Source organism: Mya arenaria, chromosome 9, assembly GCF_026914265.1.
Source record: "Mya arenaria isolate MELC-2E11 chromosome 9, ASM2691426v1".
Taxonomy (NCBI): domain Eukaryota; kingdom Metazoa; phylum Mollusca; class Bivalvia; order Myida; family Myidae; genus Mya; species Mya arenaria.
The window spans coordinates 43,710,398-43,736,770 of NC_069130.1; the positions used below are offsets into that span (position 1 = coordinate 43,710,398).

Genomic DNA, 26,373 nt, shown 5'->3' on the forward strand with positions numbered 1-26,373 from the left:
GTAAATTGAGATTCTTTTTTAGTAAAAATAAAGAGTAATTTAGTGACTTTGCTGACTGGCTGAATAAAATATTATATATATTGTTTTAATGGTTATTTATTCAAAATACATAATTAATAATTCGCATGTATTGCCTTCCAACATAAACCAAAATTACATAGAGTCACAAGGCAACACAAATTAAACATTATGGTGAATGGAGACTTCTGGGAGGAAGCTAACTTGGGGAGAGTATTAAATCCGGCCCTATAAGGATTTTACAGATGTATAGGTAAGAAAAACACGGCCCTAGGGTCTAACTTTTTAATTCTTTACCAATTTAAACCAAAAACATCTTCTGAAAGCTGGTTGTTCCTTCTTTACAATAATACCAAAACTTTAAAAAAGTATCAAGAATTCAAAAAGTTAGATCCCAGGGCTGAATTTTTCATACCTGTTTCTCAGTGTGAAAATGCGCGATTTTTAACGATGACTTTAAGATAATATTAGCATAATTTTTTAAACTAGAAATTAAAAACCAAACACATTTACCAAACACTGGCAGTTTCTTCTTTACAAAAATACCAAAATTTATAAAAATGGTAAAGAATTAAAAAAGTTAGACCCTAGGGCCGTGTTTTTCTTACCTTTACCTCTGTAGAGACCTTATAGGGCCGGATTTTATATATACCCCTAACTTGGGTCTCGGATTACTGAACCCAAGTCTGAGTTTTGCATTATGTTGTGTAGTTGTTCATGCGTGTGTATGTTTTGTGACGTGGTTTTATGTGCGAAATTAACCTTTCAGCATCTTATTTTAAACTTACATTGTTTATTAAACAGTTATTCAGATGAAATTCATAAAACTTCTTTAACTATAAAAAATAAAACACAACATATGACGTCATAACACTATGTGTAAAAATGTCGATGTACACACATGCCAATGACGTCATTTGTTGTGTTTTTCAGAACTGCGGTTTATATAATCAACGATGTGAGAACAGTTCATCGGAATGTTACCATCAAAGAACCAAGATTTGTTTCCCAAATAAATACCACCAAGGTAGAAATTTTACAATCACAACTTGTATCACAAAATTTGTCAGATAAACAGTGAATTATTTGAATCTAGAAAAAAATATTAAATCTAGAATGCTTAGACCAAGTTGAGATTGATATCTTATATCAACACAGTGCATAGACTCTATACACTATATGGATATGCACGATACACCGTGACAGTACATACACTGGTGTTATATTCTATACCAGTATATACTGTGCACGGTATATATTCTATTCATTCTCAGAGGTGTTGAAGCAGTGCTTCAACACCCCTGTTCTCTATACAATGTATACAGCCAGAGATTTTGAAGATTTACTTCAACTCCTCTGTTATAGTCTATATACATTGTGGAAGCGTGCACTATACTCTATTCATTGTCAAGAGGTGTTGAAGCAGTGCTTCAACACCCCTGTTCTCTATACATTGTATACAGCCAGAGATTTTGAAGATTTACTTCAACTCCTCTGTTATAGTCTATATACATTGTGGAAGCGTGCACTATACTCTATTCATTGTCAAGAGGTGTTGAAGCAGTGCTTCAACACCCCTGTTCTCTATACAATGTATACAGCCAGAGATTTTGAAGATTTACTTCAACTCCTCTGTTATAGTCTATATACATTGTGGAAGCGTGCACTATACTCTATTCATTCTTAGAGGTGTTGAAGCAGTGCTTCAACACCCCTGTTCTCTATGCAATGTATCAACCAGAGATTATGAAACTTTACATCAATTCCTCTGTTATAGTCTATATACATTGTGGTGGCGTGCACTATTCTCTATCTGTAAATTTGAACCTGTGTTATAGTCTATATACATTGTGGTAGCGTGCACTATACTATACTCATTCTCAGAGGTGTTGAAGCAGTGCTTCAACACCTCTGTTCTCTATTCAATGTATACAAACGGAGATTTTTGAACAAAAAATGAAGAAAACTGCACAAAAATAATTTTGATGAATTTATGTCATATCAGGCAACATATTTAATATACTTAAATCATAGAACAATTATATGGCGCAAAAAATGATTTTTTGGGGTAAAATGTTGGAAAAATTAAATGAAAATGACAATTTATGAATTTTGCCAATAACTCTGCCTAATTTTGCAATAAAAACACCAGAACTACTGCAGCTAATATATATCATTTAACATTATTATATATTATATAGAAACACAGTTTTTTTTAAAATATGATTTTCGGGGTAAAATGTATGAAAAATTAAATGGAAATGAGAATTTTTGGAATTTGCCAATAACTTTTTCAAATATTGCAATAGAATGACCAGAATTACTGTATTTCATAAATATTACAGTTTAATATATCAAAAGTAAAGAAACTATGTAATTTTGTGAAATGTGAATTTTGGGGAAAATGTTTGAAAAACAAATAAAAATGAGAATTTCTGAAATTGCAAATTATTAGCGCAAATTTTGCAATACAATGACCAGAAATTTTACTGTATTCAATAGATACTATAATACAGTATAACAAACCTAAAGTGTAGAAACCATGTATTGTATGAAGTGTGATTTGGGGGGTAAAATGAAATTAAATAAAAATCGACACACAGCAGTTATCAAACAACACAAATAAACAAAAATCATTTATGTGCATTTTTCTGAAATTGTCTCCTTAATTTTTGAAGCTCTGCATCAATCTTTTGAAATCATTGAAAATTGACCTTTTTCTCTGTCACCTGTATGTCGATGAATTTTATAATGCAGATATTTGCCAGACTCGCAAAATTCATAACAAACCAAAAGCCCAAGGCATTTTTTCAAGAATATAATGCGACAGTCACTTGGGTGTGGAGCCTTGCCCAGCAACGTCTACATTTTTAAATTGTCATAGCCTAAAATTGTCATTACCCGACATGCCAACATATAGACATATCCAACATGATAACCCAAACTAAGGTCTCCCTAGGCTAAATACTTTTCCAGCTAGACACTAGAATTGGACCTACAATATCGAAGATGTCCATAAAACCCAATTCACATAACAGGACAGGAGACCAGGACAACCAAAAGACATGGTTGTCTATGTTATAAACAAACAAGACTATGCATTTACCATAACTGTATCTATTTTGAACATGAACAGAACATTAGTAAATTTAATCCTAAGAATCTGATGTCAATAATCCCGTACATGTATGTATATCTATGTCCATCAATATGATAAGAAATGGAAGTTTCTTCTAAAACATACACAGAAACAGCTATTGTTCATATAAACCATAACATAAGGTGTCTTATAATTATGTCAACAAGAGCTGTCTTTGGACAGCACGCTCAATTAAATGAGGCTTTGTCTTAAAAATGAATACAATAATGATGTAATATGTGCTTGTCGAAAGCAATAAAAAGAGTCAAATTAAAAAGTTAACTAGAAATGCTGCAATGCAACAAGAACTTCAGCCTTTATTGTGAGATTCAGTTTTAAATGTATTAAAAGTGAAGTTATTCAGTACCAAGCATTTTTCTATTTTTAGTTACAGTGACCATGACCCTAGGGACCCAAATCAAATATAAAAATGAATGGAAATTTTGCCTTTAGACAGTTATTAAATGGTAAATAATATTTGACAGTTATCTATGTACATCTACATTTTAACTTTAAAAAGGTTTCCTTGACATTAAACAATCATTTGTTTTTATAAACAAAAAATTAACAAAACAATGTGGCGAACAGATCAAGAATCTAGGTTTAAGAAGTGACATTTCTAGAGTCTTACCATGTGCTCCAATATGTATGGAACTTAATAACCATGGTTTTATTGAATTTATACTGTCATAAAGGGTAATGTGCAATATAGTTAACAGAACCCTCATAAGTACAATGAAACATTTAGGTTAGAAGTTAAAATATAATTAGACAATTAGCCATAATTGACCAAGTCAGTATGGAAATTAACAACAGAACAAGGTAACTAAAAAAAAATATAGATTATAGTCACAAGATTTTATTCACTAAAATATGTGCCTAATTATTAACTTTTTACATGTTATGCCTTATTTGTTGAAAAGTCTTGCTGGCTAAGTTGTGATTTATGATGAGGAAACAATACCTCTATGAATAGCAATTTTTAAGGTTTTTAATACTTGACTTAGTGACTCCTGTTTCATATTACCTACATTCATTCTTTAAGGAAAGCTTGGGAAGAGAATATGGCCTATAAAACTAGAACATAGTTTTTTTCTAAAACTTGACCAAATTTCATTCGTATAAAGTGGAACTTGAGGCCACTCTAATCAAACACATTTTGACCAATAAACAAGTTTCACCTAATATTATTTAAATGTTGACGAGAATAAATACTGACAAATGTCATGAAAATTATATATATAGTTTCTGAAGCATTTACAGTTTATATTATTAGAACAAACAACCTACATGCTTTTTGTCCAACCTGAACAGTTATCAATCTCTACTAAGATTTTTTTGGTAAACATATTCTGGCCAGTATGAATAAAGACCAAAGAGACAAGAGCTGTCACAGAGACAGCGCTCTCGACTATTCCGCTGCTTTTCAGTGTAAGGATTGAAAAGTTTTGGCGAAACATGCATGGATCACTGTTAGATTAGATTTCAATGCAATACATGATGTGCGGAGATATTAACATAAATGTGGTTACATGCAAAATTTTAACCAGAATTTTTATCTAACTTGATTATTCAATTAGGTTGGGTGGTTGTATAAAGTCTCAATGCAATTCATCCAGTAGTTGCTGAGATATTAACCTATGTGTGCTTACATGCAAAACCTTAACCAGAATTTCTGAGTGAAATAATAAACGCAAGTATTTGCATTAAATGCAAACTATAGTTATATAACTTGGAAAATTAAGTAGGTTGGATGGTTGAGTACCATTGCATCAAGTCTCAATGCAATACCTCAAGCAGTTGCTGAGATATTAACCTATGTGTGCTTGCATGCAAAACCTTAACCAGAATTTCTAAGTCAAATAATAAAGGCCTATTATTTACATTAAATGCAAACTAGAGTTATCTTACTTGTTGAAATAAGTAGGTTGGATGGTTGAGTACCATTGTATCAAGTCTCAATGCAATACCTCAAGCAGTTGCTGAGATATTAACCTATGTGTGCTTGCATGCAAAACCTTAACCAGAATTTCTAAGTCAAATAATAAAGGCCTATTATTTACATTAAATGCAAACTAGAGTTATCTTACTTATTTAAATAAGTAGGTTGGATGGTTGAGTACCATTGTATCAAGTCTCAATGCAATACCTCGAGTAGTTGCTGAGATATTAACCTATGTGTGCTTGCATGCAAAACCTTAACCAGAATTTCTAAGTCAAATATTAAAGGCCTATTATTGGCATTAAATGCAAAGTAGAGTTATCAAACTTGGTTAATTAAGTAGGTTGGATGGTTGAGTACCATTGTATAAAGTCTCAATGCAATACCTCAAGTAGTTGCCGAGATATTAACCTATGTGTGCTTGCACGCAAACCCTTAACCAAGGGGTGACGCCGACGCTTGGGTGAGTAGTATAGCTCTCCATATTCTTCGAAAAGTTGAGCTAAAAATGAGTCCCCATACTAAAGTGTTAACACTGTATGAAACTGTTAATAAAAATGAAGGACAGACTATGATCAATCACAATAGTTCAACATGAGCACTTTGTACTGTGTTGAGGTAAATGTTAATCATCCAACTTATTTAAGGGTAATCTATTTTCAAATCTATAATGTATTTGTCTGTTAAAAGTTAAAATTGGTATATCATTCCAATTTTAGTGAATCTTTATGTGACGGATGTCTTGTCCATTAAGTTGCCTTCAATGAAGATTTTGAAGTCAGACTGTCTCTTGTTGGATGTGGGGAGTTTTCTGAAAGAAAAAGTAACATTAAGCAATACATAAACACAGTTCCATTGTTGGCTTCAAATATTGAACTATTAAGGAGCTTTTCATTCATTTGTGCCATTGGCTTCAATGTTAAAATTTGATAGTTACCCCATATAAGTATCATTTGAAAGGGCTTTGCATACTGATTACTTATATGTAAAATCAATGACAAGAACATATTTTCACCTTGAAAAGTTATTGCTGGCATCCCAAAATCACATTATTGTTCATCAGATACATTAAGTTATTATCTATCTTGCAAAAGCTCTATGGTTGATTTTGAAATATGATAGTTCTTATACATATTATATCTTAATATTAAAAATTAGCGACACTTTTTGTGATATAGATTTTATATATATGCACATAAAAATATGTAACAAAAAATATACAAATAAATAAGAAACGATAAAAACACACAAATCTTAGTTTATTTTACATTGATAGATAGTTCATATAAACTTTGCTAAACACAGAAAGAAAATAATTGTTTCTATTACAGGATTTGAACCTGGACAATTAATTTCAATGCGAATGAGCATATTTGAGCATGATCACAACTGTGCATTACAACAAAGGATAACATTGAAAACTGACAAAGGGCAACTACTACTACAAAAAAAATCTTGAGTTATGGTTTCTGTGCACTGCACTTCTGCTAAATGAGATCTATCTGTACATATTTGAAGTCTGACATCAACACCTCAAAGACTTTTCAAGTTCTGCTGCAGACAAAAACTCAGTATGAAATATAACAAAGGGTTATTACAAAAAGAACTGTAAACAGAGTTATGGTCCCTCAACACTGCACTTCTTCTCAATAGGGATCTATCTGTATATGAAGTTTGAAGTTAATACCTGGGGGATTTATGCTCAAGATTACATTCCGTGCACACGCACACACACGTGCACAATTACACAATTACTGTATCCACTTTGCCTTTTGGCAAGGGATAATCAATAGATTAGTCCTCATCATCACGGTCTTAAACAAACATGATGAACATAATCATAGCATGCATAAAACAGTTTACAGTTGTATCAAATCTGGAATAAAAACTGTACCTAGATGAATTTGTAACAGGTGGCGATCAGTCATCACTTTCCTGTTTCCTGTTTCTCATTGTGTCATTCCTGTATCTCATTGTGTCTTAGTTGGTTTAGTACAACTCTGGCCTGGTCCACAATTGCAACAACTGAAAAACAACTGAACAATTAGCTAAAGAGAACTTATACCTTAAATGTACATAATATATTGCTACTAAAAAATGACTCATACTGTCAAACACTTGTTTCCATGAAAAACTACAGCTATCACCTATTGTAATAAGAGGTTTCACTGAGAGTGATGTTTGCTTTTAAGCATACAGTAACCAATTAGGCAATAATTTTAAAACTGCCAAACACAAAATAAACATAAGAAAATAATCCTTAATATACCAAAAACAGAATAGTGTTTTGTTAAATTAAAGTAAAAAATGAAAAAAAATTATGAAGAGAAGAAAAAAAATAAAAAAATATAAAGATAATAATCAAAGGTTTACAATTCTTTGACTACCATACACAATTTAATGATTCATATGCACAGCTATATTTCTTGTCACGTCCAATATGTGCATGAAGTTTGAAGTTAATACCTCAAAAACATAGAAAAGTGAAAGAAAAATAATCAAAGACCAATAACTCTAAAATACCATAAACAAAAATGTTTTTGCACAGCACTTCTCCTCAACATATTTAATATGTGTTAGAAATCTCAGAAGCATTTGGAATTATGGATAAAAGAAGACTTGTCCAAATGAACCCTAACCATCAAGTGGTAGGAGTATAATAGCAGAGACAAATCATACATATGTCTTTATATTTAATATGTCAATGTATGTTTGAACAGAATAATTATGTTAATTCTCATTTCTTGGCTTACCTCATATTTATATTGTTATACATAGAATTAATCCAAAGAGAACTTACCATTCACTGACAAGATTTCCTCATTATACACAGGAGTATCTTCATACTTTTAGAATCTCTCCATTTTTCTTCTCCATGGGAACTGCAATGCATAACACATAAGAAAGGAAATCAAACAATTGCATTTTTTAAAACAATTTGTAGAGAAAAATAAAACATGACTTCAGACACATGCAGAATTATTTGCATTTATTTTAAGCAAGTTACAAGAGTAACTGTACCCTCTGCCATCTGAGTAAAATCTGCATGCAACAAACATGTGCATGCAAAATTGCATGGACTTTCATTTATTTGCTTAACAGTTTCAATTAAACCTAACAACCTGACCAAATACTTGAAATATCTTATACTTGAATACATTATGTTATACTAGTAAATGACATTGAGTACATGTAAATATGTGTTAAAAATCTACCTTTCAAATCCAATGCTTTCTTTGCATCAAAACGTTTGTCTGTTTGCCCTTAAATTGGTCCCTCAAGAGTATCTGGTCTGAAATAAATATAAAATTCACCTACTTTTAAGCTAAAATTAGCTATAATACTAACTTGGCTGGTCTTAGGAAAAATGTGTCTTAAAGCTGCACTCTCACAGATTGACTGTTTTAACATTATTATTATCTCAGAGAATCAATGCCTTTAATTGCTAACAATAAAACAGATGTCATGTATTGGGAAATCTGCTTATTATTTCATTTTTCTGAAAGTGTTCAAATTTAAGTCACAGAACAACAATTATGAACATACATATAAAAACAGCTATCTGATATTTTTTCAGCAGTTTTAAATCATGGTTCGCGGACATAATTTATGCACTAACATTGCATGATTCATTCCATGATGAAAAAAAAAGTTGTCTGAATGGTAAATCTGTGAAAATGCAGCTTTAATAACAATCCCCAACAGTTCCTCCCAAAGACTTGTTTAAAAGGGGCTGTAATCTGTTTAATGAAATAGCGGAAAAAAAGAAAATTGACAAAAACTGACATAAACTTGGTATCTATGTTTACAATGCATTAAAACTTACTAACTGAAGTACCACATAATTTACAATAAAAAAAATCGCCAATATATTACAAGTTAGGTATAAAGATTAAATATTCCAACTGTTTAGGATAAGCCTTCATAGCACAGTGGATACAACACTGGACTGCAATTTTGGCGACACCGGTTCCAACCCATTCTCTGACTTGATATTTTGTTTTACATTTTGCATTTTGGTATTTTTTTTACCATTATGATATCAAAGATCAAAAGATTTTTTGGAATAATTGTCCTGAGATTCTTTACAGAATTTTTTTTTTTTTTTTTTGGGGGGGGGGTCCCACCCCCTTTCTGGATCCGCTAGTGTGGGTTACTCCCGTAAAATGAACTGAATTTAAATTTAATTTGGTGCAAAGCTCTAATAAAAATTTGTGTATTCAATTAAATTCATAAAACTAATTAATGTAAACAAACCATTTGCAGCTATCCCTGTTCAAATAACTTTTAAATGATAGTGATTATTTTCATTTGCATGATAACTAAGAAAATATAAAATAACACTTGAGTGTCCTGTATGGTATCCCGATATAGTCAATACTTACAACTTACATGTGCAGGAATCAGGAAGGAGTTCCATTCTACCAACTTAATACCATTCTTATTTGTCGTCTTCTTAACCGGATGCTTGAATTTTTGTAAACAAACCCTATGAACCCTGCATCGTTCCACTAGACTTTCTCGCTTAATATTTACGCTCGGTTGTGCCTGTATCGAAGAAAATGAAGACCAGTCCAAAACATTGCGTCATTTAGTATTTAGCACGCGCTAGAGTGATTCAAAACATCGAATTTGACCGACACTGAACAGAGGTAAATGGCTATTTTCTTTGAAAATATAACACTTTCTAGTTCAAAAGGTAATTGAATTTATGTAGATACGTAAACAATTGACAGTTTAACGAGTATATTTTATTGATATAACGAAGTACTCCTTAAAGCTGCACTCTCACATACATGTATTTTGACAACTTTGTTATTTTTTATTTTTGTCTTGGAGTTTGAATGAGCCAGTTTCTGTGTAAATATATGCAAATAAGTGATATAAGCCTGCTGACAAAAGATCAGATCGCAGATTTACATATTCCGTTAAAAAAATTGTTTTATGGCTAAAAGTGCTACTAACAGTTGGAAGAAAAATGCATAAAACATCATTTTCTTAAAGCTGCACTCTCACAGATTGAACATTTTGGCAACTTTTTTATGTTTTGTCTTGGAATGTACTAATTTTGGCGAAAATCCCTGGAAACCAGTTATATAATACTGCTGACAAATATAGATCGCAGATTTTTATATATACCAGTTCAAAAATTGATGTTTTGTTCATTTTTCTAAAACGTTTATTATTAACGGTTTTAGCCATAAAACATTAATTTTCAAACGGAAATATGAAAATCTATGATCTGGTTTTTCGTAAGCAATCCTATATCATTGGTTTGCAGATATTTATACAAAAAATTGCTATTTCCAAGACAAAAAATAAAAAAGTTGTAAAAATGGTATATCTGTGATAGTGAAGCTTTAACTAAAATATATATGCAGTCCAATGTTTTTTTTAAGCAGTCTTGTGTCACTGTTTTTCTTGCACTTATGCATTTATTGGCTTGTATAATGACAAAAAATAAAACAGTTGTCAAAACATTTAATCTGTTAAAGTGCAATGTTTATTTAAATATACTTGATGCTTGCCTCAATCATTGCCGCTGACAGATCATCAGATGACAGCACCAACATCCAACAATGCAGCGATATTTTTAAAGTCTCTTTCACATCATTCTGTATCCTAATATTTTAATTTATTTAAGATAGTTGCTTATCAAGATGTTGAATGCATATTTTACAGCCTTTTAGGCTTTAGAGTGTATTCAATGTCATTTTCAGACAGAAATATCTTGATCGAAGCTATTAAGGAACAAGCTCACAACTGGCATTAGTGAGTCATGCCTGTCAAAACTAATTTTGGGGTACATGCATGTGTCTTTTAAAGTAGAACAGTCGACATCAACTTTACAATGTACATGAATACATTGCATTCATACTTTAGTTATTTATGTATTCATGTACATTGTAAAGTTATTGTAGATGTAAATCGTGTCGATGAGAACCAGCCGTTCAGTTAGCTCAGTTGGTTACAGCGCCATGATAGTGTTCCAGCAGTTGCTGTTGGTTCAAGCTCCACACTGGGGCACTTCTCCTCCCAGGTTTACTTAAATGGTGGCAGCGGTACATGGCAGGAGTGCCTCCGTCAGCTTTAAACTACAGTCGAAACTCGATGGCTCGATATTCTAGGGACCAGCCAAAATACTTCGAGCCTCGAGAATATCGAGCCAAGCGGGATTGCTTACAGAATGTTATTTTTTTTATTATTCGTTACAAAAAGTCTTGTTTACCTCGTTTGTTATTGGCTATGCTATCTCCGCAAGAGAAGAGTATTAATTGGACATAGTTACACGTCGTAAAGTTCGTAACATCACTTATTCGATACTTAGAAAATATTATTTGATTGTTTTTATTAATTATAAAAATTATGAGAAAACAACAAACAAGTAATTTTAAACAGTGGGTAACAAAAACATAGCTTATTAGTTATATCAGGATGCATTGAAATTTATACATGTATAACAATTAGGGAAAGAACTTAGATAAAGTGATGGCATGTTTATTCAAACTGTTAAGTCATTCAAATTTGATAATAATTATAATAAATTGAATTAATTTTTATCGATTAGCGCCGTGTGCTAAATGAAGCCAACAAAACAAATCAAGGTGTGAGGTTCTTACCTGAACCCGCGAAAATGACATCGACCCAAGCAAACAAAATTGTGAAATTCTTACTTGGAACAGCGAAAATGACTTCGAGCGTGGAGAAATATCGACCCTCAATATATCGAGCCATCCGATCAAATTTTATATGAACAAAGAGTTAAACAAAATCGGTTCTTTTAATCTGGTTCAAGCCAACGAGGATATCGAGCCATGAGATATCGAGCCAACGAGTTTCGACTGTAATATATATATAAAGGGTTAATGGAGAGGAGTGGAGTGTATTGTGTGTCACTGTCAGTGTGTAAGAACCAGCCGCTCCGATGTGGAAATACTTGTACCATAAGTCATGGTTTTTAAGTTTATTGTTTAAAGTTCCATTTTCTAGTTTTGACCTTAAAGGTGCACTCTCACAGATTGAACGTTTTGACATTTTTTTTGTCTTGGAATGAGGCAATTTTTGCGAAAATCCATGGAAACCATTTATTTAAGACAGCTGACAAAAAATTAGATAGCAGATTTTTATATTTAAGTTTAAAAAGTAATGTTTTATGCATTTTTCTTAAACCATTAGTAACGATTTAAGCCATAAAACATTAATTTTCGAACGGAAATATGGAAATCTACGATCTGATTTTTTGGCAGCAATCATATATCATTGGTTTTCAGATATTTATGCAAAAATTTGCTCTTCCCAAGACAAAAAATAACAAAAGTTGTAAAAATGGTATATCTGTGAGAGTGCAGCTTTAAATTTTATGATTTAATGACAACTGCTTTGAAATAGATACCTGATTTAAGCATTATGCCAATGTTTATAAATTTCTATTATATTTTACTGTGAAATAATGTAAATATATACATATAATTGTTTGTGTTAGTTTAAATTTGCTTGATTTATCATTAACCTAATTATATATTATTTCATTTTTGTTGTATTAACCCAATATTATGTCATATAATATATCTATGGGTATATAATACCAAGGTAAACACATGTATACAAATCACTTATTATTATGTATAGATAGTTTTTATTTCCATGTAACTCATTTGCCTACATACATTTTGGAAAATGTGGTCCATTACAGATAAAACCCAGATGTATACATGGCCTGGATTTCCATATTATGCTGCCCAGAATAAAAGACGATGCAGTCCAGATAAAAACATTGTATGGCTCAATAATCTTTACCAAACTTGGTAAAAAAAACTTTGTCATATTATGAGAAATCCCTGTTTTTTTGTTAATTATGTTCATTCACAATAAATTCACCAAGCAACACAAGACTTAATGTCCACTTGACACATTTCTAGTATATTTGGCTTGTACATAAACATCACTTTTCATAAGAGAATAAATCTCATGTAGGACATTTAGATTGCTCTAGAAATAATTGCCAAGATGTTTTGCATTTGAATCATGTTTAAAGCATACCCAACATTATTTGCATTTATTGTGTTCATGATTGTGTTGTATTCTTCCTTTTTAAGATGCATCAGATGAAGTCTTTGACTATCTAGAAAGGGATTTTGTAAGCGAGTACTGGACATGAAGACAGTCACTTGGAAATGATGATTGTGCAAGAGCGGTTAAACATATGCAATACATCATATGGTAATTTCTTTTCACCTCAATGAATATTTAAGTGACCTACCCACAAATAAAGTGATTCTCTAATAGTTCCAATTTCCACTTTGATTTTGTAATCTGGTATTCTTCATTACTACTACCCGTAACTGGTATCTAAAAATAACATTATAATATTCATCAATAATATCATAAGACCATGTGAATATTCAGTAATTTATATATATGTAATCAATTTGTTTTTGTGTATGTGGTGTTTATATGTTGGAGTTTGTACCGTAGTTCATTGTCAGTGATTTTTTTATTGTGAAAAACTCCATTTTCCCCAAAATTAAAAAAAATTACATTACATTCCGGATTAAAATAGCAATGAATTTCTTGAAGTATAAACAAAATCTTGACAAGTCTTACTCTTTCACAGCATAAGGTATGCATAAAAAAGTTAAAAAATGTATATTTGCCATTATATAAGCAATTTTGGCCTGATTTTGTATTTTTCCCAAAGTTGACTTTTTACCGAATTTGCGAGGTACATTGTACAGGCAGTAAAAAGAATTCATAAAAAAATCACTGATTGTTGTTAAGTGTTTTTTTTATGAATGTTGTTCAAGTTTCGTCCTTGGGGTCAAAGTTGTCCCAACCAGAGTTCCCCTGTTACTGATAGACTTCTAGAACAAAAATTGATACACATTCAAATCAGGCAATGACTTCTGCAGTAATGCATGAATTCCTTAGAAACTGATGTCTAAACTAAAAGGTATTTAGTTTCAAAGATTATGAAACAAGTTGTTTTAACAATATTATAATCACCTTTTGGCAGGATGTTAAGCAAGGTTTTGCCTTGTTGAGGAAATCGTAGACCTCGTAGTACCCTTAAGGAACCCACTTGTCTGACTTAGTGACTACAATCCAAACTCACAATGTCTTCCTTAACAACCACTTTATAAGCAACCAATGATATCCTTATCAAATACTTCATTTACAGCAGCCAATGACTTCCATAAAAATGATGACTTCCTAAACAATCCTTGGCTTCTTTATCAACCAATGATTGCCTTAGCAACTACCTTCATACATAGCAACAAATGAATTCCCATTCAACCAATGACTTCCTTAGCATCCAATTCCTTCCAACGCATCCATTAACTACCTTGATAGGCACCAATGCCTTATTTAGCAACCACTTTTTTCCTGAGCAACAGCCAACATCCATAGCAACCAATTACTTCCTTAGTAATCAATTACTTCCATAGCAACATTCTGGTTCATTACCGTAACATCCATTGACCATGGGAACAACCAGCTTACCATACTTCTCATTTCTGTTAACAAAGAGCAGCCTTCTTTGAGGAGTCCTTATCAACCATCAAATAACACAGCAACCACTAACCTGCTAAGCAAATAGCAACACCTTTCATAACCAGTTGTTACCTGACTGACTTGTTCATGGTCATTTTAATCAGGTGATCAATTAAGGGCCATGCTGGCCCTTTTGTTTTGAATGTACATTTCCTTAGCTTATTCGTTTAATTCAGCAAATGTATAAACATAGTGTACAATTCTGGATACTTTCAAGTTTTGTCATTATAACATATTATCAATGTTTTAATTTTGAAACAGGTGACCAGACAGGGAGGAAACTAGGGAAATGGTTATCCACCAACAGCCCAAGTGCTTGGTTGATAAGAGGAGCCACAGCATTAAACATTACTGCACAAAGTGGTGTGCTTTGCTAACACTTATGATTGTGATTTGATAAAAAAGCAATGAATGAACGCTCATTATTCATAACTATAACTAAAACATCGATGTCAAAAGTTGTCAATTTTCAACATATATAGTATTTGAGATCCTGATCTATAGTTGTGTGCAATGGATTATCAAAGAAAAACAAAAGAGTGGGCAACAAAATGAATAGCATAATGCACCAGTCAATTGTAACCACATCCCGCCCCCAGGTCCGGGGACTTTTGACTTTTGGTCCAGCCTACCCTAGGTTAAATTCCCTGAACTGATCCTGAACTAAAATCCCTGCCAAATTCCCCCATATCCAACATACCATAGGTAAGACAAAACCACTGCATTCACACCCAGTATACCCCCGGACGGGGGTGGTGGTGGTCACAATTGACATGTGCATTACCCACTACCCATTTACACCAGTAATTCATAATTATATTTGATAGACATGCCTCTTGTCAAAGGTTTTGAAGGGTATGAACGCAGAACTACCTGCCTATGGCCTTTCAAGATTTTATAACATTGTTAAACTAAAGAAATTATTATTAAGTTTATACTAGATCTTTGTTAAGAGTGACCCCTTTGATAATTCTGGAGAAAAACTATTAGGATTAGGTTCTGTATTTGTCCATAATTTTTCATATGACATGTAAGCAGGAGTTCATTCCTTCGAAGAATTGTGAATCTTATATAATTATGTATTTGACATCTTATGAATTTTATCACACTTTAACCTAGAGGCAGTTCAAATAAATACTGCTATGATTGAACCAATACTGAATAAGGGCAAGAATTCCAAACAAGACAGTATACATCTAGTATCATGTTTGTCGGATAATTTTGAAATCATAGTGATTAAATCTAAAAGGATGTTAAAGCTGCACTGTCACTGATTAAGAGTTTTCACATTTGCTTTGAAAAAAATAATTAAAATAGTCTGACTTTTGCATGAATGCCTTCAATCCAGTTATATAAGATAACTCTCAATGAAACAGAATTCAATTGTCTGAAAAACTGCCAAAATTTTCATTTCTTCTCAAGCATTACTAACCATTAAACATAGAGTTTTAAATGGTAATAGGAAAAACTGTGATTTTGTATGCAGTCTCATATAACTGTTATCAGACATGTGCACAAAAGTTTTTCATTCCAAGTTAAAAATAATAAAAATTCATATATCTGTGAGAGTGCAGCATTAACAATGATGGTATTTCCAACTGTGTATAATAATGCAACAACAATTTACCTTCTACTAGCACATTGAATTACAAGTTCTGCTTTTTCAAAGAAAACGGGCATATGGGAAGTACCATCACTTCCAGCGATATTTTTGTTGTAGCTTTTTTTTATAAGAGACATTGGCAAAAACTGTTCATAGAGTGTGTTTTAAGGTGTATGTTTTATAGACAGTACTCCAATTCTCTTTAATATATAATATATGTTTGTTTCATTTAAGGCTTTTGTGTGTTTTAGGGCTGTTTCAGACCATTCCTGATATCGTATTTTCATATAAACCCGGCAATCATAATTGCATACCTCTTTGCAAAAGAATAATAAACATTCACAGAAATTAAACAGTAACGGAATTTTTCTCAACATAAGAAGAGACTTTTGTATTTTGGCCCAGCTAATGTTATTATATTGTTGACTAACATAAGCTTACAAGCAAATTAACAGGCAGAATAGATAAAGAAAAGATGAGCATGTAGTCTTGTTTTGCATACAGAAGTAAGGGGCTTAGCTAGCCCTTTATATGTGGATTCATAATTGCTAGGTGGGTCTCGGGGCATGCCCCCTCAGAATATTTTGAAAAACATGGTGCATTCTGGGCGTTTTGAGGTGCTTTATTTTTTACTGGAAAATAATAATGACATTTAAAGGATCATGTAGTCAAGTACGCATACTGCAACTTTGGCTGATTTTTTTTATGTTTTTATCAGAATCATGTGGATTCACTCGCATGCTAGTGTTATATGCAGCTTCACGCCTGGTATCTCAGACAGACATTTTTAGGCTTATGTAGATGTTTGCAAGGCAAGGCTTGGCAAACCAAAGCGCCTGTCTCATTATATTGGTTACAAAGTGCTTTTGCATGTTGTTTGCAATTGTACATTTTGCGCGACTGGTAAATATCTGCAATATAAAAACTTAAAATTCATTGATGCCTAGGTGACCAAATTTCAAAATTTTTCATTTCATTTGTCAAACATTGTGCCCCAAAAGCACATTTCACATAAGTATGTAGTTTCTTTACTTAAGGTCTATTATACTGTAATATAAAATATATTTAAAAACAGTAATTCTGGTAATTTTATTGCAAAATTTGACAAAGTAATTGGCAAAATGCAGAAATTTTCATTTTTTTTCTAACAAATTTACCTAAAAATCATACTTTACAAAATACATAGTTTGTATATTTCAAGTATCTTATAATGTTATATAATATCTGTTTTAAAAAGTTATTTTGGTAATTTTATTGCAAAATTTGGCAGAGTTGATGCTAAGTCCAGAAATTCTCATTTTCATTTAACTTTTAAAACATTTTGCCCAAAAATTATATTTTGTACAATGTGATTGTATTATACTTATAGTATATTAAATGTGGTGTCTGATATAACACAAAACCAACAAAAAAAAATCTAAGCATTTTTCTCCCATTTTTCATTTTCACTGGACAAAGAATAAATAGAGGTGATGAGGTGTTGAAACTCTGCTTCAACACCTCTCTATTCAAATTGAGAATAGTGCACGTCACCACCATGTATATAGACTATAACAGGGGTTCAAATCTACAGATAGAGAATAGTCCACGCTACCACAATGTATATAGACTATAACAGAGGAGTTGAAGTAAAGTTTCAAAATCTACATTGCATAGAGAACAGAGGTGTTGAAGCACTGCTTCAACACCTCTGAGAATGAATAGAGTATAGCGCACGCTACCACAATGTATATAGACTATAACAGAGGAGTTGAAGTAAATCTTCAAAATCTCTGGCTGTATACATTGTATAGAGAACAGGGGTGTTGAAGCACTGCTTCAACACCTCTTGACAATGAATAGAGTATAGTGCACGCTTCCACAATGTATATAGACTATAACAGAGGAGTTGAAGTAAATCTTCATAATCTCTGGCTGTATACATTGTATAGAGAACAGGGGTGTTGAAGCACTGCTTCAACACCTCTTGACAATGAATAGAGTATAGTGTACGTTTCCACAATGTATATAGACTATAACAGAGGAGTTGAAGTAAATCTTCAAAATCTCTGGCTGTATACATTGTATAGAGAACAGGGGTGTTGAAGCACTGCTTCAACACCTCTTGACAACGAATAGAGTATAGTGCACGCTTCCACAATGTATATAGACTATAACAGAGGAGTTGATCTTCAAAATCTCTGGCTGTATACATTGTATAGAGAACAGGGGTGTTGAAGCACTCAACACCTCTGAAAATGAATAGAATATAGTGCACAGTATATACTGGTATAGAATATAACGCCAATGTACGTACTGTCACGGTATATCGTCCATATCCATATAGTGTATAGGTCTATGCACTGCGTTGACATCTAAGATATTAATCTCAACTTGGTCTAAGCATTCTAGATTTAATATTTTTTTCTAGATTCAAATAATTCACTGTTGATATAATGTGTATAAGTTGACAGAAAACCTTATCCTTTAATACATGTAACTGTTAGTGATATAACTATTTTATAACCTAAAAAATATATGTTCCGCTTTGTATTTGTATTGTCGTAAAAATAAATGTGTCTATATGAATGAAAATAAAGAAATGCACTTGTTTGTTAGTTAATGGATTCGAATGTTTGTATAAATGTAAACATTACCATTAGTAATTGCGCTTTCTTTATTAAAATTGGTACACCATAGATTCAGGTATAAGGAATTGCGCTTTCTTTATTAAGGCTTATTCTCACAGATTATACCAATTTTACAACTTTTTTATTTTTGGTCTTGGAAAGAGCAATTTTTTGCGTAAATATCTGCAAACAAATGATATAAGACAAAAAATCAGATCGTAGATTTTCATATTTCCGTTCGAAAATTAATGTTTTATGGCTTAACCGTTACTAACGTTCAAAGACAAAAAATAAAAAAAGATGTCAAAACATTCGATCTGTGAGAGTGCAGCTTTAAAATTGGTGCACCACAGATTCAGGTTGCAGACCGCAACAAACTTCTCTTCTTTGTTATATACATGTAGGTAAAGAGTCATGTTCAACTATTTATTCTCAACTTCAAAAATAGATTATATATTATTCAACACTGTCTTTCTACAAACTAGTATCACTTGCCTATTGATTTAGTTAGAGAACAACAGTAAAAACGTAATAGTGGCAAATGTCTTCCTCCAGACTTGTGACGATGACTTTTAAAACAAAGAGATCAACATAACGATTATATATATTCTTATTTATATCAAATGTAACCATTCAAGTTTTAAAGCAAACTATATTAACTTACGCGCATTTTTTATTGCAATTGATGCGCCATGCATACAGGTCTCAGACCGCAACGAAATTTACTTTCTTGTTATATACATAAGGAGTCATATTTTTTTAAATCTCAGCTTCCAGAAAAGATTGAAGCTTTAAAGGGACTAGACACCCGATGATACAATGGCAAGAAAAAAGAAAATTGTCAAAAACTTGCATAAAATTGATATCGTTGTGTACAACGCATTGAATCTTATGGGCGCATTTCACTAGGCTACGACAGGCGGCGTCGGTGTCGGTTATCCACCATCCGACACCATCCGACAGGAACGTCGATTGACCGAATTTCAACTAAACACTGGCCGAAGGGTGACGTCGAGAAACCCAAACTGACGCAGAGTGACCGAGAGAACATTTTCTGACCCCGGTAAATTTTGAGCATGCATAAAAATCGGCTGTGACAGGCCAAGATATCATTTTGACCGAGTCCTAACCCTCATCAACCGAACTGCATCGCAAGGTGACGCAAGTCTAACCGAATAGCAACCCATCGACCTAACACAAACCCTGAGAAACCCTGCCTGTCCGAGTGTTTTATCAGACTCGGTCAACAGTGCGTTTCTCTGCGTTGGTGTTACGTCACCGTCGGTTGCTCTGCGTCGACATTTGGTCACATTCAGTCAGCGTCGACATTTGGTCACATTCAGTCAGCCAACAATGTCAGGGACAGTCATGCACTGCCTGGTGGGGTTAGACATGGGTCGCCATTCAGTCATGCTGCGTCAACTTGCGCCAGTGTTACGTCAATATTCGGTCAGCTTGGGTTGTAGTTTGGTCAATGTCGGTTGCTATAAGTACGGGTGCGCCAGACACGGTTAGTTAGTGATACATTTGTTTTCCACAGCACCATGCTACCAAAGAAACCAAGAAAAACGTTCATCCAGGCAATAAAGAAGCCATTCTCCTGGGATGAGATTGCGGTCTTCGTCTTCCCCATCAAACTGGCCCGGCTGCTGACCCGGGTACCGCCTGCGCATCATGTTGTGGAGGATCACACAGCACTTGACGATGAGCTGGACCACCTCTGGAGAGTGCTGCATCCTACCAAGGACTACTCTAAACCGTTTTGCCATGATGCCAAATGCATTCTCTACAACCCGACGTCCTCTTGATATGCGGTAATTGTACATTGCCTGTGATCTGGTCATGCCTTGCTTGGAGTAAGGTTTCATCAAGTTGGTAAGGAGTGCGAATGCGTCGTCCACAAGGAGGAAGTAGGGGTGTCCTCGTCATTAGAAGGAAGTGAATTTTTTTTGGGGAACCCTATGGTACGGTTGTCCATGGCCTCTTTGAGCTCACTGCCGTTGAAGATCTGGGCATCTGATATGTGACCGGCTCCTCCAACATCACACCACAGGAACCTATAGTTGGCATCAGCCAGGGACATTAGGACAATGGAGTAACACCCCTTATAGTTATAGTAGTAGGAGCTTGACTTGATTGGGCATTTAAGAGCCACATGTTTCCTATCCAGGGCACCCAGAGCATGAGGGACGTTCCACCTCCTTTGAAACTGCTGGGCCACCTCTCTTCATTCATCGGGGGTGACGGGGCACTGGACCTCCTCTTCTGCAAATTCATCGATGATGGCCTGACATACATCTGGCAGAAAGCTGCCGATGGTGTGTAGGGACACTTTTAAGTTGTACTGCATACTTGGGTAGTTGTTCCCAGTAGCCAGGTGCCGGAGTACCACAGCTAACTTCAGCCCTGGTTCCAGTGGTCTTCTGAACTTGGTGTCCTTCTTCTGGAGGCGAGGCGTCAGTCGGTGGAGCAGGAATTGGAATACATGTATGTCTGGAGGCATGTGAAGGTAGTGAGTGAAAGACTGCACATCATCGTTCCGGAGCTTGACCATAAGGTTGTGGTACTGGCCAGCGGAGACTCGCTAATCTTCTGTTAACCAGGTCCTCACCATGAACCGCTTCTTGCTATATCTTCTTCGGGCCCTTTGCCTCCTTCTTTCCTGCAGGACCTCGGCCTGGGCACGGATGTAGGCATGATGCTGAACAATCAGATCAGCCTGGAAAAGTCCTAGTACATGCTCATCCATACTGTCCCTGGACTGGACTGGAGTAGATTGGACCACCCCAGGCCTGAAATCACACTATTCTAAATCAACGAAGGTCGCAGCCATTAACATGTCTGACTCTATGTGACTCTCCGTGGCGTAACATCGACGCACACTAACCCACATCGACGTATGTTTGTCCTATGTGCATCCCAGTGCATCGCAACTCTGACACTCATCATCACACCATCAACGCAGCTATTGCCGAACACCGACCGACACAGGCCCATTTTTACCGAATACTAACGTAACTCTGACCGATATGAATCGTAGATGTGACATTTGAGTTTGAAAATGTTCGAAAATGCTCGAAGAGTTTTGCGACAGCCCAAAATTTACTGACCGACTCTGATTGACACTGACGCAGCGCAAGTGAAATGGGCGTATTACTTACTGATGTATCCTATCGCTTACGACACATGCATCTTTCGCAGTTTTGGCGCAGTGTTCCAAGGTTGTCTTATCACGTACATCCCAACAATTTAAAAAAGTGTCGGTATATTTATCTGTACACATAAATAGATATGATTTAAACTGGTTAACCATTATGCGCTAGTTTTAAACGGGGAAACTCAGATGATACAGCATTGAATGTTGCGTTTATTCATTTAATTATATAAAAATGGTGTATTATCGATCTCCTACTGGTTCGCATTGTCAATTCTATGCTTGTTTTGAGAAAAATTACATTTGTCAATTTCTGGACCATCAGGTTTCATGTCCCTTTATAAAGACATTTTTCAATCTCAATCTCTCAATCTGAACTCATTTCTTGCACATAACAACATGGCATGATAACAACAATATCTTACTACTTTAAAATGCGCATTCTTTTATGTATTTGTTGTGAATTGTAAAACCTCAGTGCTCTAAATCCAGAGCGAATAATGAACCTAATAGTAATTCAAATGTATTTCATACGTTAAACATTACACTCCATATTATGCAAAGTTATTGGCATTATTTAAATGTCTTACAAACTGTTTGCTGATAAGAAGATAAAAATACAATTATAAAAATAACTTGAAAAACAGAATATATTTTCTTTACTTTTAAATTATATGCAATAATTTTTTTATCAATTCAAATAATTAACTCCGTTGAGTTGAGAAAAGATTTCAATATTTTAAGGGTTATATGGGTGTCATAATTTTGCATTTTAAATTTGTCTGATTTTTAGTGTCGCTGTCACCAGCGCCGTCGTAGTGCCAAAAAACCTGACTATAATTCAAAAACGGTTCAATATATTCGATTGAGCCATTGGACACGTCTTGTCAGAGACAATATGCATGCGTAGAGCAAAGCCCATTACTCTGACGTTCATTGTCTATCTTACGTCACTATCTATGACGTCACACAAGAAACGGTGCTGATTCGTAACTAAATCAAATTCGTTGAGAATGAGTTTAAGTTGATAAAAGAGTTTGTATAAAGGTATGAAACCGCCAATTACTATTTATAAGAAGACCTCTTAATTCTGCAGAAAAATACAACAGTTATCATTAATAAGTGAACATGTGCTTAACTAATTTCTTGTCGACATGCGTAGTAAACCCTTTTTTGTTCTAAAAAGCATTAATCAAAGGACTAAAACACTTATAATGAAGCGATGCAATACTTTCTTCGGTCTGATATTATTTTTACTGATAAAACATGCTTGTGCTTTATATTTTCTAATCCTTGCATAATAAAACATGAACTATATTCAACATTTACAATGTCCTCAGTGATTGCAAAAATGTAGTTTTTCTATGATGACGAGTGAAATAAAATACGATCTTACACTGAAATAAACAAATGTTCTGTTTCTTTTATGCTTATTTTTGGAGTTTTATTTGTTTTTCATTTATTTCTGAATAACCCCCTTTTTTTGAAAAGGGTGGTTTTTACGCCGCTACCCGTTGGGCGCCCCTTATGCAAAATTATAGCTGTCAACTTTTCTATTTTCGGTTTGCTGAGAAATAGTTCTTTGCTATTCATTCTTATAGTTTATTATTCGTTCGTTTTTTAGTGCAAAGCTTTTATGAACAGTAATCAATGAAGTTTTATAAATGCACATATGTTCCAAAAAATAATGAAAACACTTTTATTTTAAGTGGGACATGAATACATAACCAAATTACTACGCCGCTATTTCATGAATGAAAATTTGGAAGGTCAAATGTGTTATCAAAACAAATCCGGATACTCATTGGATTTTAACATTATTCTTAGTTCAAGACTGCATGTGTTTTATAGTACTTAAATTAATATTCAGTCATCTTACTGTAAGAGACCAGTCTGTTTCGCTTAAAAACAGGTTTGTTTTCCAGATAAAGAGTGAATGCCACGCTAGTTTGTTGACAAGTTTTGAGGTGTGGGTGGGGTAAAAAATATCGGATTATCTGTAAATTGTTGGGTGAATTTTCCTGGAAGCTCATTTTACTTATTACAACGGCAAACAGTTCAAAATACATTTGAACGATAATATAAAATTCTATTATTCTGTTCGAACAGTTGTTTTTGTCTGTAATTTGTTTGGTATAAAAACAAATGTTCGAACATTCAGCTTCAAAGTCTGACAAAAATCAAGAAAATGTTTGAAAAACGGAATTACCGGTAATAAAATGTAAGTTGTTAATTTCCAAATATATATTTATTTAAATTTATAAAACATTTCTTTATTTTTCTAACATTTTTTTGCCAACATTTACTGGTTCAAAATCCAGTGTTCTGTTTTGAACTACAAAGGAATTTAAAAGTAGTTCTGAAAGTTGATATTTTCACTCCTTATTTTGCTGTGAAAATATCAAATTTTCACAGTTGTTATTTCACTGTTAAAACCCCATATTTCATCGAAAAGCATGAAATAAAACACAATTTATACTAAATCAAAACAGTGTGATAAGCATGATCCTGTTATAAGGGACGTTATAACAGGATCATACTTAAGACGTTTCGAGAAAATCGGGCCATGTATAACATCTGAAACACTGCATGTTAAAGCTGAAGTTTTTGCTTCTAAAATGATCAAGACAACCTAGTAAAATTCAAAATACTATAGAACACTAGACACACCTTATATAGCAGGATTGCTTTATTACACGACTAGTAACAGCATCAAACGGACACGATTGGCGGCCATCTTGGATTCACAATTGGTGGCCATCTTGGATTTACAATGGGGACCATCTTGGATTCACAATTTGTGGCCATCTTGGATATATTAGCGAAACTCCTCAGTTCATTAGTGAGCGCTCGAGAATGCGTATGCGGTCGCTCGAAGCGCGTGCATTGTTGAACAAACCTCAGTTCTATAATGTTATAAGTCAATTGTGTTGTCTCAGGCTCGGGGTACACTTAAGAGTATATTGTTAACTTTTAATTACTTCTAATTTGAGTATTTCGACCCAACGAATATAGACGCCATGATTTACAGCCCTTTGAGCGATAAACAATCTATCAGTTGTTTGGGGCGGATAAATTCTTTGTTTCTACTATATTGACCACATTTGACCTAATACTAACTAACTTAGGCAGAATGATTATTTTTCAGCAGTCGATTGTATAAAGCTTATTATATTTTCGGTTTGGTCAAAGTTATTCAAAATGCTTATTGATTGGTCAATATTTATCCAAATATAATTACTAACCAATCACATCGTGTTAGTCGACTAGCCAAAATATAAACTATTGACATCCAATCAAAGTAATATTCATTTGGCTGCTGCATACTATCAGGATAAATTAACTGGCCAGAAATAGACAATAAAATAGAGATAATCATACAGAAGCACTAAACCACAATAGTTATGAAAAGGCAGTCTCGGTTTGATTAAGACTGTATGAAATGAATGTCTGGACAAAGCCATTGTCGTCTCCAACGTCTGACATACGGGCACACTACGATACATTTTTTTCTCTCAAACTGTCTGCCCTTGACCCTCCCAACTTAACATGTTTTAAGCGTTGAGTTTTCTTCTGTCTGAACTTGAAGAGATCATTGTAGTAGTTGGATTATGAATGTCAAACAGATAAAAACAAGAGATCGACATCGCTCGTCTTACCAGCATTACACAAACATGTTTTTGTAATGGTTCATTAGTATTTGGTAGATATTTTGAACAATGAATTTAAAATATGAATGCTGGTGTCGAGCATAATGTTAAAAAATTTAAGGAATGAATTGCGGGATTAATGTCATTATCTGGGTATGAACGAGGTTGGGCTGGTTAAAGTGGACTCCACGCGTACTTTGACCAGCCAAATTGCGTTCATATATCCGAAAATGACATCAATTACGCAATTCATTGACATATACTTACACCGATAGTTCATTATTTTATTCAGAATTTCTTAAAAAATACTTCTTTTCATTTAAAAAAACTTACAGTTATTCTTTCTCACCCATTCTGTTAATAGAGCGACCCGACCGTAACCGGAAATAGTCAAATGACGTCACTATAACGCGGGAAAAGAAAAACCACTTAAAATAACTTTTGAACGTTAATTACAACAATACATTTAACAGATCATAAATTTACGCTTGCTTACATGTTAATTTAAGTTTTTCGGGACCTGCTGACACGATGCAAACAATAACTAGATTAATACATTTCAATATACATGAATATTGTTATGCGGTGACCAACATATCCTAAAATGTTGCGTTCATCGGATGATAATCGCAATTGCCGAAACGCAGTTTATAAAAGGAATAGATGTTGAGGTGTAAATATTGATATTTTAAGCTAGTTTCTCACG

General features: G+C 33.7%; 2 long non-coding RNA genes across 2 annotated transcripts; one reads left to right on the forward strand and one right to left on the reverse strand.

Annotated features, from left to right (window-relative positions):
* Positions 1 to 3,117: 3,117 nt before the first annotated feature.
* On the reverse strand, positions 3,118 to 9,594 carry LOC128202722 (uncharacterized). The gene is made up of 5 exons (XR_008255797.1): positions 9,485 to 9,594; positions 8,315 to 8,391; positions 7,900 to 7,981; positions 6,994 to 7,124; positions 3,118 to 5,910 (listed from the first exon to the last, which is right to left on the reverse strand). It is a non-coding gene; the product is annotated as an uncharacterized LOC128202722 (long non-coding RNA).
* An 18-nt stretch (positions 9,595 to 9,612) lies between these two features.
* Positions 9,613 to 16,870, forward strand: LOC128202726 (uncharacterized). The gene is made up of 4 exons (XR_008255806.1): positions 9,613 to 9,751; positions 12,793 to 12,904; positions 13,196 to 13,319; positions 14,913 to 16,870. It is a non-coding gene; the product is annotated as an uncharacterized LOC128202726 (long non-coding RNA).
* Positions 16,871 to 26,373: the final 9,503 nt, after the last annotated feature.